The sequence below is a fragment of the Anabrus simplex genome, chromosome 7, assembly GCF_040414725.1.
Source record: "Anabrus simplex isolate iqAnaSimp1 chromosome 7, ASM4041472v1, whole genome shotgun sequence".
In the NCBI taxonomy this organism is placed as follows: domain Eukaryota; kingdom Metazoa; phylum Arthropoda; class Insecta; order Orthoptera; family Tettigoniidae; genus Anabrus; species Anabrus simplex.
Genome location: NC_090271.1, coordinates 37,765,667 through 37,784,980, shown reverse-complemented (window position 1 = coordinate 37,784,980; position 19,314 = coordinate 37,765,667).

Below are 19,314 nucleotides of genomic sequence, written 5' to 3'. Positions count from 1 at the left end.
TTATTTACTTTAATAATAATAATAATAATAATAATAATAATAATAATAATAATAATGATAATAATAATAAAATCATATTAGGTAGAGAAAAATATTAAAGATTAATTGCCTAGAATTTGCAGACAACTTAGCACATTCTAACAGCCCCAAAACAGATCGAATTCCTAATAAATTTAGTGAAAAAGTAAGTATACTCATATTATTAATAATAATAATGTTAAAATTGATGCTTTCACGGCCCGTACTTGTAGACGTATGGGCTTTTAGGCTCATGCCGTGTCAGGAAAACGAGATTAAACTCTTTATGTTTCGCAGAGAACTTTGCTGTGCGTCTTCAGAAGAAATTATCGACTGTTCACGAGGAAGTCTTCTAAAGGTTTGAATTTAAGAATGCTTTACGATTCGACGTGTAGTGGTATGCTCATTTGACACCAGGTGGCTCGCTGTATGCTGGCACAGCGCTGCAAGTGGGAGCTGACCACAACATTAAGCTCCAGTCACGGCCGACTTGATGCGTTGGGGAGCGCAGCGAGGGATCCAGTCGGCCGTGCTCTAATTAAGATGTTCTGTCACACCGTGTGTACGTGAGGAGTAACAGAGAGGACATAAGACGAATCAGGGACGAATGTGGTAGAAGAAATAAATAGAAACGAATAAAATAAAATGCAACGAAAGACACCAGAATAGAATAGAGCAGAACTGAAGAATGGAAGGAAAGTATGTGGAGAAAACCATCGGATGATGATGATGTGAGACGGTGCGTGGAGGGGGGAAGGCCATAACCGGTGTACATGCGTTATGGAAGTACGACATTTACACATAGCACACAGCTTGGAATGAATGAACTGGTGATGAACGCACGAATTTGGAGAACACCGAAAATAATAATAATAATAATAATAATAATAATAATAATAATAATAATAATAATAATAATAATAATAATAATAATAATAATAATAATAATAATAATTATGACACACCAACTACTTTTAAAGTTTTCGAAGACGCCGAGATCCCTGAATTTAGTCACGCAGGAGTTCTTTTACGTGCCAGTAAATCTACCGACACGAGGCTGACATTTGAGCACCCATCTCAAACGCCACTCACTGCGAAATTGTGGCTGCTGGTGAAATATACACTTACCATCTGGTGGTATATCGTGAAGGGTATTTATATATAGCCTGGAGAGCCTGTTGAGTAAAGGACCATACGACGTTTTGCGTTTTACTCGTACGCGAACACGTCCCTCCTCATCAACAACCATCCCTTTCACTGATTATCATCATATTTCTGTCCGACTCGTTGGCTGAATGGTCAGCGTACGGGCCTTCGGTTCAGAGGGTCCTGGGCTCGATTCCCGGCCGGGTCGGGGATTTTAAACTTCATTGGTTAATTTCAATGGCCCGAGGGCTGGGTGTTTGTGCTGTCCTCAACATCCCTGCAACTCACACACTACACATAACACTATCCTCCACCACAATAACACATGGCAGATGCCGCCCACCCTCATCGGATGGTCTGCCTAGAAATAGCCGCACGAAATTAAAACAATCATATTTCTAAAAACAAGTGTCATCCTTCTGTGCCTGATGATGATCTAAATTCTCCCTCTGACTCAAGAAGCAGTTCTAAAGCTCCGTCATCCATTGAAAAATAAAGAAAATAGCGGTTTTCTAAATTCGCCGATAGACGGTATTCTTCAGTGACAGAATTTCACGGCGTTCACTGACTGGCTGTAGGCAAGAGACCCTGCCATTATAATGAGACCTTCCAAAATCGAGTGTGACCGGCAATAGACAAAGGGGCCTGATATTTAATGAAAATTCTCCAACTGCCTTTGTAATGAATACTCCCCAAATCGATTGTGACTGGCAGCAGGCAACGGGCTTGCCATTATAATGAAAACTCCCAACTCGATCGTGACTTCAACAACAACCTTGGAAACCATAATTTGAACAGCAGTAGGGAAGGGGGTTTGCCTTCACAATGACAACTACGCAATTAAATTGTGACTGGCTGTAGACAAGAGACCCTGTCATTATAATGATAACTTCTAATGTCGAGTGTGACTGGCAGTAGGCGTGGGGCCTGCCATTATGAGAAAAACACCCCAACTCAATTGTGACTAGCAGTAGGCAAGGGGATTTGTCATTATACTGAAAACTCTCCAACTCGAATGTGACTGGCAGTAGACAAGGGGGCCTACGTTAGTAATGAAAACTGCCGAAACTGAACTTTCACGTCAGGAACGCGTATGGCGACCACCCTGTGGTGTTTCACGGGTATATAGAATTCCGTAACGAAGCACGTGTACATGAGCTAGTATACAGGGTCTCTCATATATGCTAAGACCGAACACACAGTACTAGTGTCGCGCGCTGCCACCCTGCTTTAAGCGTGTAAACAATCTGATATGAAATCTTAGCTTATAAAAGATACTGGAAGTGTCGTTCTTGCTCGGTTATACAGACATTGTACCTGGTAACCACATTCTGTCTGGCTTGAGTGAGTTCTGCCACTGTAATGTTTCTGATTTCAATTCGCAATGTTTTATTTCAGTTCCTCCAATGTGAGAGGATTCATTCGATACACTTTTTCTTTAGTTTACACCACAAGTAAAAAAACACACACTGTTAGATGTAGAGAAGCGAGACGCCTAGGTGCCGGAATTTATTCCCGCAGGAGTTCTCTTACGTCCCAGTAAATCTACCGACACGAGGCTGACGTATTTGAGCACCTTCAAATACCACCGGACTCAGCCAAGATCGAACCTGACAAGTTGGGGTCAGAAGGCCAGCGCATCAACCGTCTGAGGCACTCAGCCGGGCATGATCAGCAGCTTAATTGAGGACAGAGTAATCTCTAAGGATTTGCGGCCGGCACGCTCACTGGTACACCACCAGATTGTTTTTTCTGGTGTTATATTGAGGAAAGACTGTATCGAAATCGACATATGAACTATTGAACATTTGAAGACCAACCAGGGCTGAAATCAATTGAAGAATGCAGGAAAGTTGCAGGGAACTGTTAGAAGCATGGAGCGACAGGAACGCCTATGTCTTCAAGATGATGGAAGTCTTCTTCTTATTATTATTATTTTCTTTATGGGGCCTCTAAATATTAGTTCATAATTAGCGTCGACCTCTAAGATCTTTTACTACCATGCTTTTGCTTCATTCCCACCTAGATATACCTGCTCCCTTCAGAAAGCTGCAGATTGTTCTTATTGGGTCTTCTTGGATTTTCTCTCTCTTCACCTGGTAGTCCTAGAGTGGAGAGTCTGATTCTACCCAGTGCCTCACATTCGAAAAGTATGTGTTCAGCTGATTCCTCTGCTTCATTGCATTTCCTACATATGTTGTCTCTTATTACTCTAATTCTGTGTGGGTGTTTCTTCATATGGCAGTGTCCTGTCAACAGTTCTACTACCCATCTTTTTTCTCTGCTGAGTTTAATCAGTTCTTTAGTATGCTCTTGTTTGGTCCTTTTATCAGTTCCTTTGCAAGCCTTCATCCTGGAGTACTTTTCCAGTTTTCCATTTGTTTCTTTTGTACCCATTTTCCTACGTAGTGTCGGGCTTGTCCATACGAAATCCCGCATACAGGTCCTGGGCCTACAAAATGTGTTTCTGCCGTTTCTGCCCCTTGCCTTGCCTGTTTATCTGCCTTTTCATTTCCTTCTATACCTGCATGCCCTGGGTCCCATATTATTTTGACAATGTTGTACTTTGAGAGCTTCAGGGAAAGTGAGTGGCATTACCAGACAATTCTGGATATTATCCGGACTGCCTCTAGTGCCTTAATGGACGCTTGGCTGTCCGTAAAAATGAAAATGTTCTTATTCCTATAGTTAATTTTTAGATTTTCTTCAAGGCATGTTGTGATAGCTATCATTTCAGCTTGAAGGACTGTAGTGTGTCTGCCCAGGCTCATCTAAATTGATCTCTCAGGTCTTCCCCCGATGATCCCTCCTCCTGTGCCATCCACAGTATTTGAGTCATCAGTCCACCACACTATATCTTCTTTTTCAGTATTTCATTTGTTGATATCCCAATCTTCTTTTTTTTATTATCTGAGTCTCAAACGGTTTTTCAAAGTTGTACTTTGGTATCATATGATCAGAAGGCATGTGTAGAACTTCCTCTGTTATTATTCTGTTAATTTTACAGTGTCCTAGATTGGGTCCTTGTGCATTTCAGCACTCTGATTGTGCCAGTCTATACGAACTCATTCTAGCCTGTCCTTTTATGAAATTGGATATTGAATGGAGGTCTAGTAAAGTATTCAAGGCTTCTGTCGGCGTAGTTCTTATAGCCGCAGTAATGGCTATGCATGCCATTCTCTGTAGGCTATCCAATCTACTACCGACTTTTCCTTGACTTACGTTCTGCCAACAGATGATTGCAGCATGGGCCATCAACGGTCTAATGATAATTGTGTATATCCACATTACTATTGATGGTCTTAGGCCCCATGTCTTCCCGACGGCTCTTTTCATGCATCCAACAAGTTCTTGGCCTGGGTTATGTTCCTTTCTATATGTGGATTCCATGTTAGATGATGGAGGTAACTTACAACAAATATGTCGTTGCTAGTGAAACGTGTACAGTAGATGGACAACAATTTCAATGCCGTTTGTTTTGCCGCATAATGTATGTACTTGCTGCCCTACCAATTACACCAGGTGGTCCGCCAGCGCAGTTCTTTCTACTTGTAAGTATCCCGCATGCACTAATGGTCAGCGGGGTGTCTAATAACTGATTTTCACAGGAGTTTTGCTACCTGCAAGCAGGGTACGTTAGAACACAAAGAGATAATAAACGAATGGCCGCTTGCTGCATGTTCCTCAGCAATATCCGTCAAATTCGCCCCCTTGCGTTAAAAAGCCTCGTTTTTCAGCGCATAGTTGTGGGCTGGTACTTGGTACGGTAGGACTACAGTTGCTGTCAGCATACTGACAATACCTGGAGTGCTCAACAACGGCGAATCTCTCTCTCTCTCTCTTTCTTAGCATTAATGCCGACTTGCAGGGTCTGCTGCTTTGCTACATCTCCCTCCATTTCTGTCTGTCGTTGACATCTTCTGGTGTTAAGCCAACACTGTGCATGTATGCCCTGATGTTGTCAGTCCATCTCTTTGCCGGTCTTCCTCGTGGTCTTGTTCCCTCTGGGTTGATGTGGAGCGCTGTTTTGGCAACTGAGTCGTCCTGTTTTCTCATGACGTGGCCGTACCAGCGGAGACGGACTTCCCTCACTTTGTCTATGATGGGCGCGACACCAAACCTTTGCCGGACGTCCGTGTTCCTTATGTGGTCACATCGGGTCGGCCCCATGGACCATCGAAGCATCTTCATCTCCATGGTTGTCAACATTTGCTCCTGTTGTTTCGTCATGGGGCGACATTCAGTCCCATAGATCGCTGCTGGCCGTACCGCACTCTTATAAACTTTTGCCTTTAGATATTGAGGCACCTTTTTATCACAGAGGACTCCAGTGACCTGTCTCCACTTGAGCCAAACTGCATTTACCCTCATCCGAGTATCAGGAGTGGTGTCACAGTTTGAGGTGATGACGGATCCCAAGTACTTAAATTGCATGGTCTTCTGCAGGTCTTCTTCACTGATACTTAAGGTACCTCTGGTTTGGGGGCCACATTCCAGGTATTCTGTCTTCTGGATATTGAGGTGCAGTCCATTTTCAGCCAGTCTGTCCTTCCACGTTTGAACCTGATGCTGGAGTTCAGGACGGGTTTCTTGTGCAAGTACCACATCATCGGCATAAAGAAGGGTCCAGGGATGTGAATTCTGTATGTCAGCTGTTGCCGTATCCATGCAGAGGATGAATAGCAATGGTGAAAGGGCAGAACCTTGATGAACACCCACAGTGATATCGAAAGGCGGAGAGATTCCAGCAGGACTCCGGACGACACTAGTAGAATTGCGATACAGAAGTTGCACCCAGCTTACATACTCTTCAGGGACGCCATGACAGCGAAGAGCTCGCCAAATGAGTTCGTGTGAGATACGGTCAAAAGCCTTTTCTAGGTGTACAAATGCCATGTGTACACTCTTCTGTCTCTCTCTGTGCTTTTCCATCAAGAGGCGTGTGGCATGGATAGCATCGATGGTACTGCATCCCTTAACAAATCCACACTGGTTTGGTGTTACAGAGACAATACATATGAGTCTGCTGTCAAGTACACGTTCAAAGATCTTGAAAGTATGACAGAGGAGTCGTATAGGGCGATAAGTCGAGCAATCACTCACATCTCCCTTTCCCTTCCAGATTGGAACTGTTGTGCTAGTTGTCCATGAGTGTGGAAGCTGTTTCTCGGCGATGATTTTGTTGAAGAGTGAAACAAGGAACTCTGAAGCAGGCTTTCCGAGCATTTTCCAGATTTCCGCTGGTAGGTCATCTGCACCAGTTGCTTTTCCATTTTTCATTTTGCTAATGGCAAGCATTACTTCCTCGGATGTAATTGAGGGAACTGGGCCTACGATAGGATCAGGACTAGAAATTGGTGGATGCGTAAATTCTTTGTTGCTGATGTTATTAAAGTAATCTGCCCAACGCTGGAGAATGGATTGTTGATCTCGTAGCAGTTTGGCGTCGGCTCCCTTGATGTGCATGACGTTTCCAATGTCCTGAGTTGAACGGTGACGGGACTTAGCAAGACGATATATATTGTTTTCTCCTGATGGTGTGTCGAGCTGGTCGTATAGTGACAACGGCGAATACACAGGCATAATTTTAATCCATGGAGGATCTGGTCAGAATGCAGCCGAAGCTCGCAAATCGTATGTGCGAGAATTCTCAAATAGCCGCCTGCCTTCTATAATCGTATTTCGTCGAAAAGATTTGCAATTAAGAACCAATGGATCGTTCAAGGCACATACCACTTACTTTTTTATACGTTCGTGTATAAATTAATGAGTTATTATACTTTTATTTTCTGCATCTTTGGTGTGTGTGTGTGTGTGTGTGTGCGTGTGTGTGTGTGAGTGTGTAGTAAATGGCTGTTATTTGTTTCACATCCGCAATATAGAAAATTGTAGCTCTCTGTTGTAAACGAAGGATTAAGCATCCTATTCGTCATTAGTGTGTGTGGGACAGTTATAAATAGAAAGAATTGGGGTGGAAGGCCACCTGGTATGTACATTGTCTTCAAAGGCCAGTATCTGTACGCTCTTAGTTAGTTACTAGGTTCAACGTCGTAAGTAAGCATGATAATCTCAATTTCTATCATTGTATTTCTTTAGGGATTATTCCTGATTTCACTGAAAGTATTCACAAGTATATTGTTGTGTTTAGTCAGACAGAGCAGACCGTGTAGTAGAAATATGGGCTCTTCAGCTAACAACATGCGCTGGCTGGACGAGGCAGGTAAATGTAGAGTACTTGAGTTGGCGAGGGTTTGTTCGAGCACAACAGTCCCCTATCACACGAACTGATAGGACCCTCCAGCACACAATGGATGCCAATACTATCACTATTTCAGAGCTATCGATTGCAGATACACTTCAGCCTCCCATCTCTCACGTCCGCTGGGGCGGTGTTTGAAGAGCATCTCACCACAAGCGAAATAATGAGCCGCGAATGGCTTGAAACCTACGACAGTTTACAACAGATAATAATAATAATAATAATAATAATAATAATAATAATAATAATAATAATAATAATAATAATAATAATAATAATAATAATAATAATAATAATAATATCTCCTGGTACAACTACAACAAAAGCCTCCGTGGCTCAGTGGGTAGCGCGCCGGCCTCTCACCGCTAGGCTCCGTGGTTCCAATCCCGGTTACTCCAATTCAGATTTGTGCTGGACAAAGCGGATGCGGGACAGGTTTTTCTCCGGAAACTCCGGTTTTCCCCGTCATATTTCATTCCAGCAGCACTCTCCAATATCATTTCATTTCATTTGTCATTCATTAATCATTGCCCCAGAGGAGTGCGACAGGCTTCGGCAGCCGGCACAATTCCTATCCTCGCCGCTAGATGGGGCTTCATTCACTCCATTCCTGACACAGTCGAATGACTGGAAACGGGCTGTGGATTTTTACATCTACAACAAAAATGTTCTATCGAAATGCAGCCGAAAGTCGCAGACGGTAAGTTATGTGCAAGAGTTTCCAAATGGTCACCTGTTTTCTATACTTGCATTTCACCGAAAGGAGTTGCCTCCCCTTCGATTATGACTTCCTTTCCAAATTCCTCGTTGATTTTTTGTTCTAAGAAAAATTCTAGGTCCAAGTGTAAAAACTGGGACGAGGAGTCTCATCTCTTACAATATATTTTAATATTCATAAAAAAACAGGTGGTAAATAAAATTAACGAGGAATTAGGAAAGGAAATCACGATAATAGAAGTAAGGAGGATAGAAAATTAAGACTAGCAATAACAAGGAAGGCCCTTCTTAAGAAAAGAAATTTGCTCACTTCGAACAGTGGCGATAAACCTGAGTGCCTCTATGTATCAGAAATATTGGATATGATTAGAAAAGGTGGAATTGAAGATGTACGGAAAAGAGAAATAAAAATACTAAGAACAATTCTGAACTCAAATGTAAAAACTGGAACGAGAAGTCTCAAATCTGACAAAAAATCATATCAAAGAACAGAAGGAATGGTTGAATTGATGAGGAAGAGAAACTTACTGTTCTATGGACACTTGTTGAGGATGGGTAGTAATAGACTAACAAAGAGAATTATTGAATTCTTCAAGAAAGGAAGGAGGGCATAGCTGAAGTAGTTTCAAGAAGAGAGGTTGGACTCGACAAAGATGGAGGTGCTGGAAAATTACGTCATGGACAGAAATCGATTTAGACAACTTGTCAAAACTTTCCGTGGTTTCCAGGTGACTAGCGAGAAAAGAGCGATCCTGAACAGAAGAAGGAAACAGGAGATTGAATGAAAGATACTGGCACTGAGTGAAGGCCGAAGATCGATACGAAGGAGAAAAATGATCTTCTTTTCAATATTTATATAGAACAGGTGGTAAAGAAAATCAACGAGGAATTTGGAAAGGAAGAATTTGCCTGTGTTATTGTTATTTTTTCTTAGCCTGCAGAAGTTCTGGAGAAATTGATGAATGGTATGGACACAGTCTTGGAGAAGAAGTACAAGAGGAAAATACATAGAAATCTTATTAAAAAAGGTTAATGGAGTGCAGTCGAACGAAGTCAGGTGGTGCAAGGAATATTAGATTAGAATATGAATTATTAAAGGAAGTAGATGTTTATTGTTACTGGGGTGGTAAAATTACTAAAGATAGAAGAAGTCGGTAGGATATAAAATGAAGACTAGCAATTACAATAACGGCATTTCTTAAGAAAAGAAATTTGCTCACTTCGAGCATTGATATAGGAATTAGAAAGAGGTTTTTGAAGACTTTATTCTGGAGCGCGGCGTTCTGTGGAAGTGGAACATGCACAATAACTAGCTTAAAAGAAAGAGAAATGTGGTGTTACAGAAGAATGCAGGGGGTGAGTTGGGCAGATCGAAACACGAATAAACAGATTGGTGAGAGGAGAACTACTACTTCTTTTTCTTCTATTGCTTCTCCCACACAACTGTGTCGCACATGTGGATTTAGCACTATTTTATGGGTAGATGCCCTTCCTGACGCCCACCCTGCTAAAATGAGTGATAAAGTGAAAATGGGATCACTTGTATCAGAGCGAAATTTAAAGTCAGGCAACTACCACATAAGGTAGCAGAGAACCGATTGTGCTGGTATAGATAATATATCACGAGGAGGCGGGAGTAATGCACAAGGTTCCTGACATCACCACAATAGTGCGTGGGTGACAGGCAGCAGATCCTGAATTACGTAGTCAGGTGTGATGAAAAATGACCTGGAAAACGCCCAAATTGACCGAACTGAGACTAAGTATTGGAGATTGATGACTAGGGGAAACGAACAGGGGGAAATAGGCTATTTCACACACATCATAAAATGAAAAAGCCATATTTAAAATATTTTGATGATACACAATTCATTAAAATAATAAAAATACGATCTATATCAAGAAAAAGTACATTATTATGTCAAAACTGGTTTTTGCATTAAATTTCATCGTTAACATATATTTACCGTAGCTACCCGTACAGGCGATAGGTTATTTTTAACCGAGGACTTATAAGATTTCCTTGTACACCACATTAGTCGTTTTAACTCCGTCATGAATACGGAAAGATTTTGTTTTGATGTAACACGAGAAAGAGACACGTAAAGCTGTCCAAGAGAAAAGCATTCTCCACTGAGATCAACTCACCCACTCTATGTGCCTGACCCTGTGCTTTGTTTATTATCATGCCAACGAAAAATCACTGGAGAACTATTAATTACTGTATCGCAGCGCTGGCTTGCAACCTACTCAGAACAATTTCACTGCCTTCGTGACATACAGGCCGTACTGTAGTTCTGATACGTCACGCTTCGGGTGGGACTTGGAGGCGATACGCATCCGATCCGCTTGAATAACACACTCGTTTAAATTAGTTAAGAAACTGTTAACACCTTATAAAACCAAAAACTATTCATAAATATTTGTTAGTTCTGACATACAATGCATATCCTTCCCCGTGACGTTCTATTGCTCGTGTATATCCGTTCGTTTCCGTGAGTTCAGGCAAACACTTTGAGACAGATTCTTGCGATTTCTATACATTTTCTATTCGTCTCGAACATTCACATCATACAAACTGATAGAATACAATCAACCCTTTACCAGTACAATATACTACAAATGTAAATTATTTCTGTACCACATCAGACTTGTACCTACAAGAAAGATTGCGAGTAAGCTAACCTCCAACAATAACAAAATATTTGCTGTCACTGTCATGAAATTCAGTTATTGTTTAAATATCTACATTTTTAACACTAGGTTTACCGAAGCGGTCAAAATGACCGTTTCCAGTTTTATTTTCTCTATCACTCTCGTTATGTGTTTAGAACATACAAACCCTTTGGTGGCTTTTATTGATATTAAGTGTACTTTTCGGCATATAGCTTCAAAAACCCGTAACTCCTTTCTAGTTAGCGCTATGAGGTCATATACCTACTTTTACCGGGCGGTCATTTTGACCGGTATTGCAGTAGCTACCCCATAAGACATTTTGTGGTATTAATTTAGAACGGGGTATCATTCTAACAAGCTGTTACAGTGTACTTTATTACCATAGTATCGAATATAACTTTCTGCTTTGCTGCAGTGGGACAGCTGTTGGCTCTTTTCAAACAATGATACAAGTACACTGACAGGAAAATATAGTCAGTATTTGTTCAGTAATGAAAGGTGTGCAATCGTAACGAGCAGTCAATTGTCGTATTCAATCGTTACAAACATTCAAACTAGATTTCCCGATTGTTTGTAATTACCCCGAAGAAACATGTTCTCGCGTAGTTTGCAAATGAATGCCGAAATTGTGAAGCATAAGCATATAATTTCCCCATCACAATCAAGCGATGAAGCTGGGACGGATTTAGACCTGGATAATTGCGAAGACGTGTATAACTTGACAAACGGAAATAGTTCGGATAGTAATTCCAGTTCCGTCGAGCCTGCAGAATTTCCATGTGCACATGAAATCACACAGCAGCCTTCGACCTCAAGGGTTAGGGAACTCTCCGCCAAATGGCAACGCACGCACACTAGCAAAGCAGCTGATGACAAAGGTAAGCCTATTTGAAGTTAGTCATTTTTATTTACGTAATTCAGTGAACAGTGTAAATAAGTTTGGTATTATATTTTTCCGGTGAAGGACACACTAAGGAAGATAATGAAATTACTAGCAAGGAGCACAATATCAACTACAGAAGGTCGAGCATACGCTGTGATGAGTCAACATATCGGCGTGGTCAACACATGACGGTCGGCGAGGAAGAAGTCGCTTTGGATGGAACTGTGCGGACTCTTGTTGATCTACAAAGCCTACCAGGCCGTCGAGGACAGTAAACTATACTGAGGGAAATCCGAGGTCCCACAGGACATGAAAAACGCCACATTGAAGGAACTTGTGCCGCTACAGCTTGTCTTTTTCTTGACAAATCCAAGCTGCGCCACATCAAATGATATACTGAGGTTGGAGCCCGCAAAGTTCTGAACAATCCTGAACAGAAACTTTCTTTAGAAGAATTGGACGCTGTCATTGGTATTTTATATGCACGCGGAACTTATGGAGCTGACACGAACGTTCTCGATATGTCGTCAACAGAAGTGGGGTCCTGGAATTTTCTCCCAAACTGTGACACAAAATCTTTTCCTGGATATCACGAGGTTTCCTCGATTCGATGAAAAATCTACCAGCAGGGATCACCTGAAAATTGATAAATTGGAGCTTGTATCCGTTGTGCGGGACAAATTTATATATATAATTTTACTATTTGCTTCAGACCAAGTGGGGACATTACCGGGGAAGAACAGCTCTTTCCATCGAAAGCTAGATGCCAATTTATGCAGTATACGGCCAATAAACAAGAAAAGTTTGGTATGAAATTTTGTTTGGCTGTCGATGTGGAAGCCAAGTATGTTGTAAACGGTTTTCCCTATCTTGGAAAAGATGAAACGCGACCCACCGATCAGACCCCAAGTGAACACGTAGTATTGCGTCTTGCTGAGTTTTTCATGAATCACGGAAGAAGTGTGCAGAGAGAACAAGACAATTGAAAGGTGTGCAATCTGTATGAAACTGGTCTGTGGTTAAGTTCACTTCAAAGGTGACCAAGCAAAGTGTGTGAGCACAGTGCGACAAATAAGTTGAAAAGCAGAAAGTGACATTCATGCAGATATGTACAGTATATAATGTAAAGTAAAGTGTGTAAGAAGAACATTTTTTTCTTACTAGTGTACTTATTTGTTTATTTATTTATTCATAATAGTGTTTACAAGTCATGCGTGATAATAATTAAATTATGGTCTATGATGTTTTTATACTCAATTCGAACCTTTTTCTGGCACCAATATCCTCAAGAAACGAATACGTGCCACTATGGGTCAAAATGACCGCTTCGGTAAAAGTAGGTAGGAAGAATGTTTGGTAATCCTAGTGTTAAACAGCAAATAATGCCCATACAATTATTTCATATTCACTTTTCATGGAATTACCCTGTTCCATCGCCTATGATATGAAATCTGATATGAAAAATCTTAGCAGTGTTATTTCACAATACATTTCTACCTAAAATAGTTAAATGCTTAAATTTGTGTTGAAATTTTCAAATAGACGTAATTCAAATAAGCCGTAAGTCTGATTACATAAAAATATATCTATATATCTAATGATACCCATTTTTTGACATAATAAGGAATTTTAACTCACCATCTGGACGAGACTCTCTTATTTCCCTCTTAGTCTTCAGGAAAGTGGTTGCTATACACAACTGTGTGGTGATTAACTATTAATTTATCTCTAGGAATAACCTTCTTTCCAACCTAACTCTTTCTTCACCATAAGGAAACACAAATACTGGAGCAGACTCTCCTTGTTTAATTGGCTTTGCAGCCAGGCACACAGCAACTCCTAGCATGGTGATTTATCTCACTGATAACCTTAATTCAATTATATACATATCGTGGTTGATAATAAAACGCTGAATGCATTAATTCAATTCATTTCACACTATGGATATAACATTACACAAATAAAATACTAAATTAAAACACTGCAGAGGGATATTCTTAATCTATCGCCTCGCATGAATACATGCTAACACTAAGTTTTCTTCTTGAATTGAAGACTTTTCACTTAATAATGCAGTCGGTAACGACTCCGTCTGATATTTGTCTGAGTAAACATGCGGCCGAAGTTAAAAATGTCAATAAAACAGCGAAGAATTCACATGTAACTCTACTAACTCACGTGCTAAACTTCCCCCCTAAAGATCAGCTGATTGCTTTTCCGCGCTTGCTACAGTACGGCCTGTACTTCACGAAGGCAGTGACAGTTTCATCAGTGTGGGTTATATATACTCTAACCCTGGACTGGTTAACTTAGGGTTAGTAACTAACATAATAATATATTTATTGCAGCCAAATAGCCATTACAGAAAGAGAGAAAAAATAATACATTTTATACACACTGTACTCGCGCGCTTGAGCCTTGGATTGCAAATTCTTTAATTGTGTTTGCTATTTTGATGCAGAGTTCTACGTGGTAACGTTCACACATATGCACACAATTTGCACTTACATGTCTCTGTCGGTTCATGGTATGAGGTGTTGGTACAAATTAGATGGTGAAAACCATGTACTGCCAGTCTTGTGAACTCGTGCCTCATCTCGAAGCTGGATGTTGTCCATGTCCGGTCTTCTCTTGTTTTGTTGAGTGTTGCTAGGGGATTTTCTGATGTTCTGGTGTTAGATAGGGTCAGGTGTGTTCTGAAGTCTTCAATGAGGAAGGATTCTCGCGCTAGAAGGTCGAAGAGTCTTGATCTTGTTGTCTTGGATACTCCGATCGCTCTTTTCATGTATAGAGCTTTTATTCTTTCTAGATAGGAGAGGTTCTTTTTTGTGAGGTACGGCCATATGGTTTCTATCCCATATGTTAGTATAGGCATGATTTTTTGATTTAAATAGTGACATCGCCATCTCTAGGCTCAGTGTTCTGAAGTAGTTGATTTCGTGCATCGCTCGCACTGCCTGTGTTGTTTTTGCTGTTACATGCTTTGTAAAGTATTTGGCACTTGTTTTGCAGAGTAATGCCAAGGTACTTGAAGTCGTTTACTACGGCTACTTTCTACCCCTTTATGAAGATTTCTGCCATTGCTGGGATCTTTCCTTCTTGCCTAAATAGCCTCATTTTTGTCAAAGTTGTGTTTGTAGCACCATTCCTCCATATCTTTTATCGCGTTTTGTAGTTTAGTGATGTCCTTTGATCCGATCACTATATCATCGGCGTAGGCGTACGATACTATGTCTTCCTTATGGTTTATTCTCATTATTTCTGCTGCCAGGATGAAAAGTAACGGGCTAACTGGTTCACACTGTAATACTCCGTTCAGTTGAAGTATCGGTTCTGATAGTGATATATTGTCAGAGATTCATATTTTTTTTCCATTGTAGTATCGTTTTTATGGTTTCAGTCCACTCACCGTATTAACCCTCGCCGGAAACAGCTGCTCTATCGATCAAGGAGGCAGTGACTAAAACTCAGAGATTATAAAACTTCTTGCGTGATCCTCTTGTTTATTTCTTGCGTGATATTTCGTTTTCTTCCTCAATTCAGTGGAATATATTATTCTTTCGTGATCGTGATGGAACTGATTGCAGTGATCGAAAAATGAAAGAAGGTCAGAAGATAAATAGAGCCACGAATTGTTCTGCTTTAGAAAAGAAACATTATTTATTGAATTAGCAACTGAGTACCAAAGCATTATAGAATGCAAGAAGACAGACGTATAAAATTAAAACAAAAGGCAGAAACATGGAAAAAAGGAACAGGGAATTCAAAAGCATTGCCCACGTTACAGGCCATCTTACAACTATATGACGAATTTTGAGGTTAGAATCACTCATTACTTGACAATTGACAGAAAAATAGTCTCGTTGTCTCCCACCATTATATTAAACGCTCCTGCGGTATAAAACCTTAATGCAATCAATACCTTCAGTACAAGAGAGAGAGGTCTGTTTCGGTTAGTTGTGCATTCTAACATCTCGCGAATTTCATCAAAGATTTTACTGACGACGGTTTTTGACAGTCTAAATCTCTTCTTAAATTGTTCCTCGGATAGATTTTGAGTGTCGTACCTTTTTATTATAGGCCTACTTCCGTTAGGAACACCATTTAACAAATCTAAATAAAGCAACTGCGCATCAAACCCGTGAATTACGGCGGCCATTTTGCTTTTAACCTCAAGTTAACAGTTTAACCCCGGTGAAAGGAGGAGTTAACTTAACTCCGGCCTTAACCTAGAATTAAAATTAACCCTCCTTGATGAAACAGAATGATTGGTCAAATTCATAGTTAAAACTATATAACTCGGGGTTAAGGTTTAACTCACGTTGATGAAATCGGCCTTCAGTCACTCTGAAGCTGGTTGTTTATGTTTCCATATTTCAGAACGGAGATTACGCAAAAAAAATGAAAAACGATATCTCCGAAAGATGAAAATAATTCTGTGAATTGCATTTTAATCTACATTAGTTAGTTTTTTTTTTTTTTTTTTTTTTTTGCTAGGGGCTTTACGTCGCACCGACACAGATAGGTCTTATGGCGACGATGGGATAGGAAAGGACTAGGAGTTGGAAGGAAGCGGCCGTGGCCTTAATTAAGGTACAGCCCCAGCATTTGCCTGGTGTGAAAATGGGAAACCACGGAAAACCATCTTCAGGGCTACCGATAGTGGGATTCGAACCTACTATCTTCCGGATGCAAGCTCACAGCCGCGCGCCTCTACGCGCACGGCCAACTCGCCCGGTCATTAGTTAGTTATGGCAATAACCAATTTTTGATAAGGATTAACAAATAAATTTAAGAAGTACTTTAATATGACTTTTTTGTTTACTGCAAACTGTAACATGAAAACAGTTAGGACTATAGTGGGTTGGGGTTAAAGACAGATATATGCTGTCGCAGACTTTTTTGTGGAACTTATTATTCTGAACAATTTTTACCCACATAGTACAGGGGAATCAACCCAAACTGATCGCTGGAATGGCAAATTCTGAAGCAAATCTGAAGTAATTTGGTCATTTTATGAGAAGACATGATTCGCTGGAAATGACATTAATGCTGAGGAAGACTGGTGATAAAAGGAGAGGAGGATGAGATGGATAGATGACATCAAAAATGTCATGGATCTCAATTTGGAAAGTCTTCAGGAAATAGTTCAGGCCAGAAGGAAATAGCGCGCTTTTGTTTGTGTGGTCACGGAGAGTTGGAATGACTAAACGACTGACACGCACACAAGCGAAACTAATCTAATAAAATCATTCGTCTTGTGTAGCCTACACGTTATCACTCCAATGCAACAGAGAATAAGTAATGTTAGAATAGACTCGTATATTTACATGACATAACCGAGTTCACAGAATAATAATAATAATTATTATTATTATATTATTATTATTATTATTATTATTATTATTATTATTATTATTATTATTATTATTATTATTATTACTGGCTATAGCAAGGAGCCTCCGTGGCTCGGGGGTAGCGCACCGGCCTCTCACTGCTGGATTGCATGGTTCAAATCCCAGTCATTCCATGTGAGATTTGAGCTCGACAATTTGGAGGTGGAACAGGATTTTCTCCGGGTACTCCGGTTTTCCCTGTCATCCTTCATTGCATAAACACTCTCCAGTATCATTACATCTGTCAGTCAATAATCATTGCCTCAGAAGAGTGCGGCAGGCTTCGGCAGCTGTCACAATTCCAATCCTTGTCGCTAGATTGGGGCTTCATTCATTCCATTCCTGACCCGGTCGCATGACTGGAAATAGGCTGTTGATTATGATTTTACTGGCTACAGGGACGAAAATTCAATCAAATATATCGAATATTGAAAATAACTATCCGTTTAATAAAGATAAATGGCAGTGTTTTTTACATAACAAACATAAAAGTGATTTGAAACAAATGACCATTGTACAATAACACTGATTCATAGCTTGATAAAAAACATAGTGTTCCCGATTTTGCTGCCTGTGTATGGAACGATGAGATATGAAATCTTATATGTTAGAGTTCAGTTGGCACAGTAAACATAAACAAAGCGAAACAAAACATTCTGGCGGTTGGATAGTTATTTTAAATGAAAGTATTTCCTATATTAATGTTGTATTTGAAATATTGCCATGCAGGCTATGAAAACGCGAACTGGTGGTAGTCGTATTTATCCATTAGTCAGAATGAATAAAAATTGGTCAAAGTAAGTTATTCGAAAAAATCAACTACACGTATTATATTGTTCAGTACAGTGTGTACCTGACTGAAGTTCTGCTACAGAACTCGCAATAATGTACTGCATCGAACTAACCCATAGGTACACGCAAAGAAAATGAGAATTTGAAACAGACCTTCAATTTGTTAGGTACCTTTCTCTGATGTAATTTCAGTCAGTGATAAATTCTGAAAGCCAAGCATACCCAGTTCATTCGTATATTTACCAGTATCTATATATATATAAAATAAGAGTTCTGTCTGTACTTTGTTCGGAATTTAAAGAGAATGGTACTTCTGTGTCGGTCATGTTCACAGTAACGAGTAACAGTAACACTTTTAAATTTTCAGTCATCTATCTGTCTGTCCTGTCTATCTGTATGTCTGTACGGGCAACACGAGAAAGTGGCTGAAGATAATTTAATGAAAATCGGTTTGTAAACTCGGGGCGCAGGTAACTACAATGTAGGTTGTAAATAATCTGATTCACGCTGAGTGAAATGGTAGTTAAGGGAAGGCCTAAAATTTAATTCTCAAATATGTATGTTATTAGTGGTCCTATCGATAAATACTACACCGAGCTTGATAGCTGCAGTCGCTTAAGTGCGGCCAGTATCCAGTAATCGGGAGATAGTGGGTTCGAACCCCACTGTCGGCAGCCCTGAAGATGGTTTTCCGTCGTTTCCCATTTTCACACCAGGCAGATGCTGGGGCTGTATCTTAATTAAGGCCACGGCCACTTCCTTCCCATTCCTACGCCTTTCCTGTCCCATCGTCGCCATAAGACATCTGTGTCGGTGCGACGTAAAAGCAAATAGCAAAGTAGAAAAAAGATAAATACTACATAACTAAAATTGTATAGAATGAAATTTCCGATCATTTACGGTTTATACTTTTTTACTGTACCGGCTGTGATAACAGAGATATTCATGAAATGCGATTTTTGTTGCTAAGTCCATATCCACGCCAAACGACGAGAAAACGGGTGAACATAATTTAATGAAAATCGGTATGTAAAGTCTGGAAATAAGGTACTGCAGCCTAGGCTATAAATAATTTTTAATCACGCTGGATGAAATGGTAGTTTAGGGGTAGGTAAGGGTGTATTCTGCCCGAGGGCAGGTCCGAACCGCTGCAGAGGTGTACCTGAGCCGGAGTTTACGTACGGTAGGGTGGTCAGTTCCTTTCCGCTCCTGCATTCCCTTACCCCCCCGCCCCCACCAACAGCGCGTGGCAACCCATCCAAAATCTTGACCACGCCCAATGTTGCTTAACTTCGGAGATCTCACGGGATCCGGTGTTTCAACAAGGCTACGGCCGTTCGCTAGTTTAGGGGAAGGTGCCTAAAAATTTGGACTTTAGTAAGAGAACACACTAGATAAAATGGAACATTACGATATGGGAAAGCAAT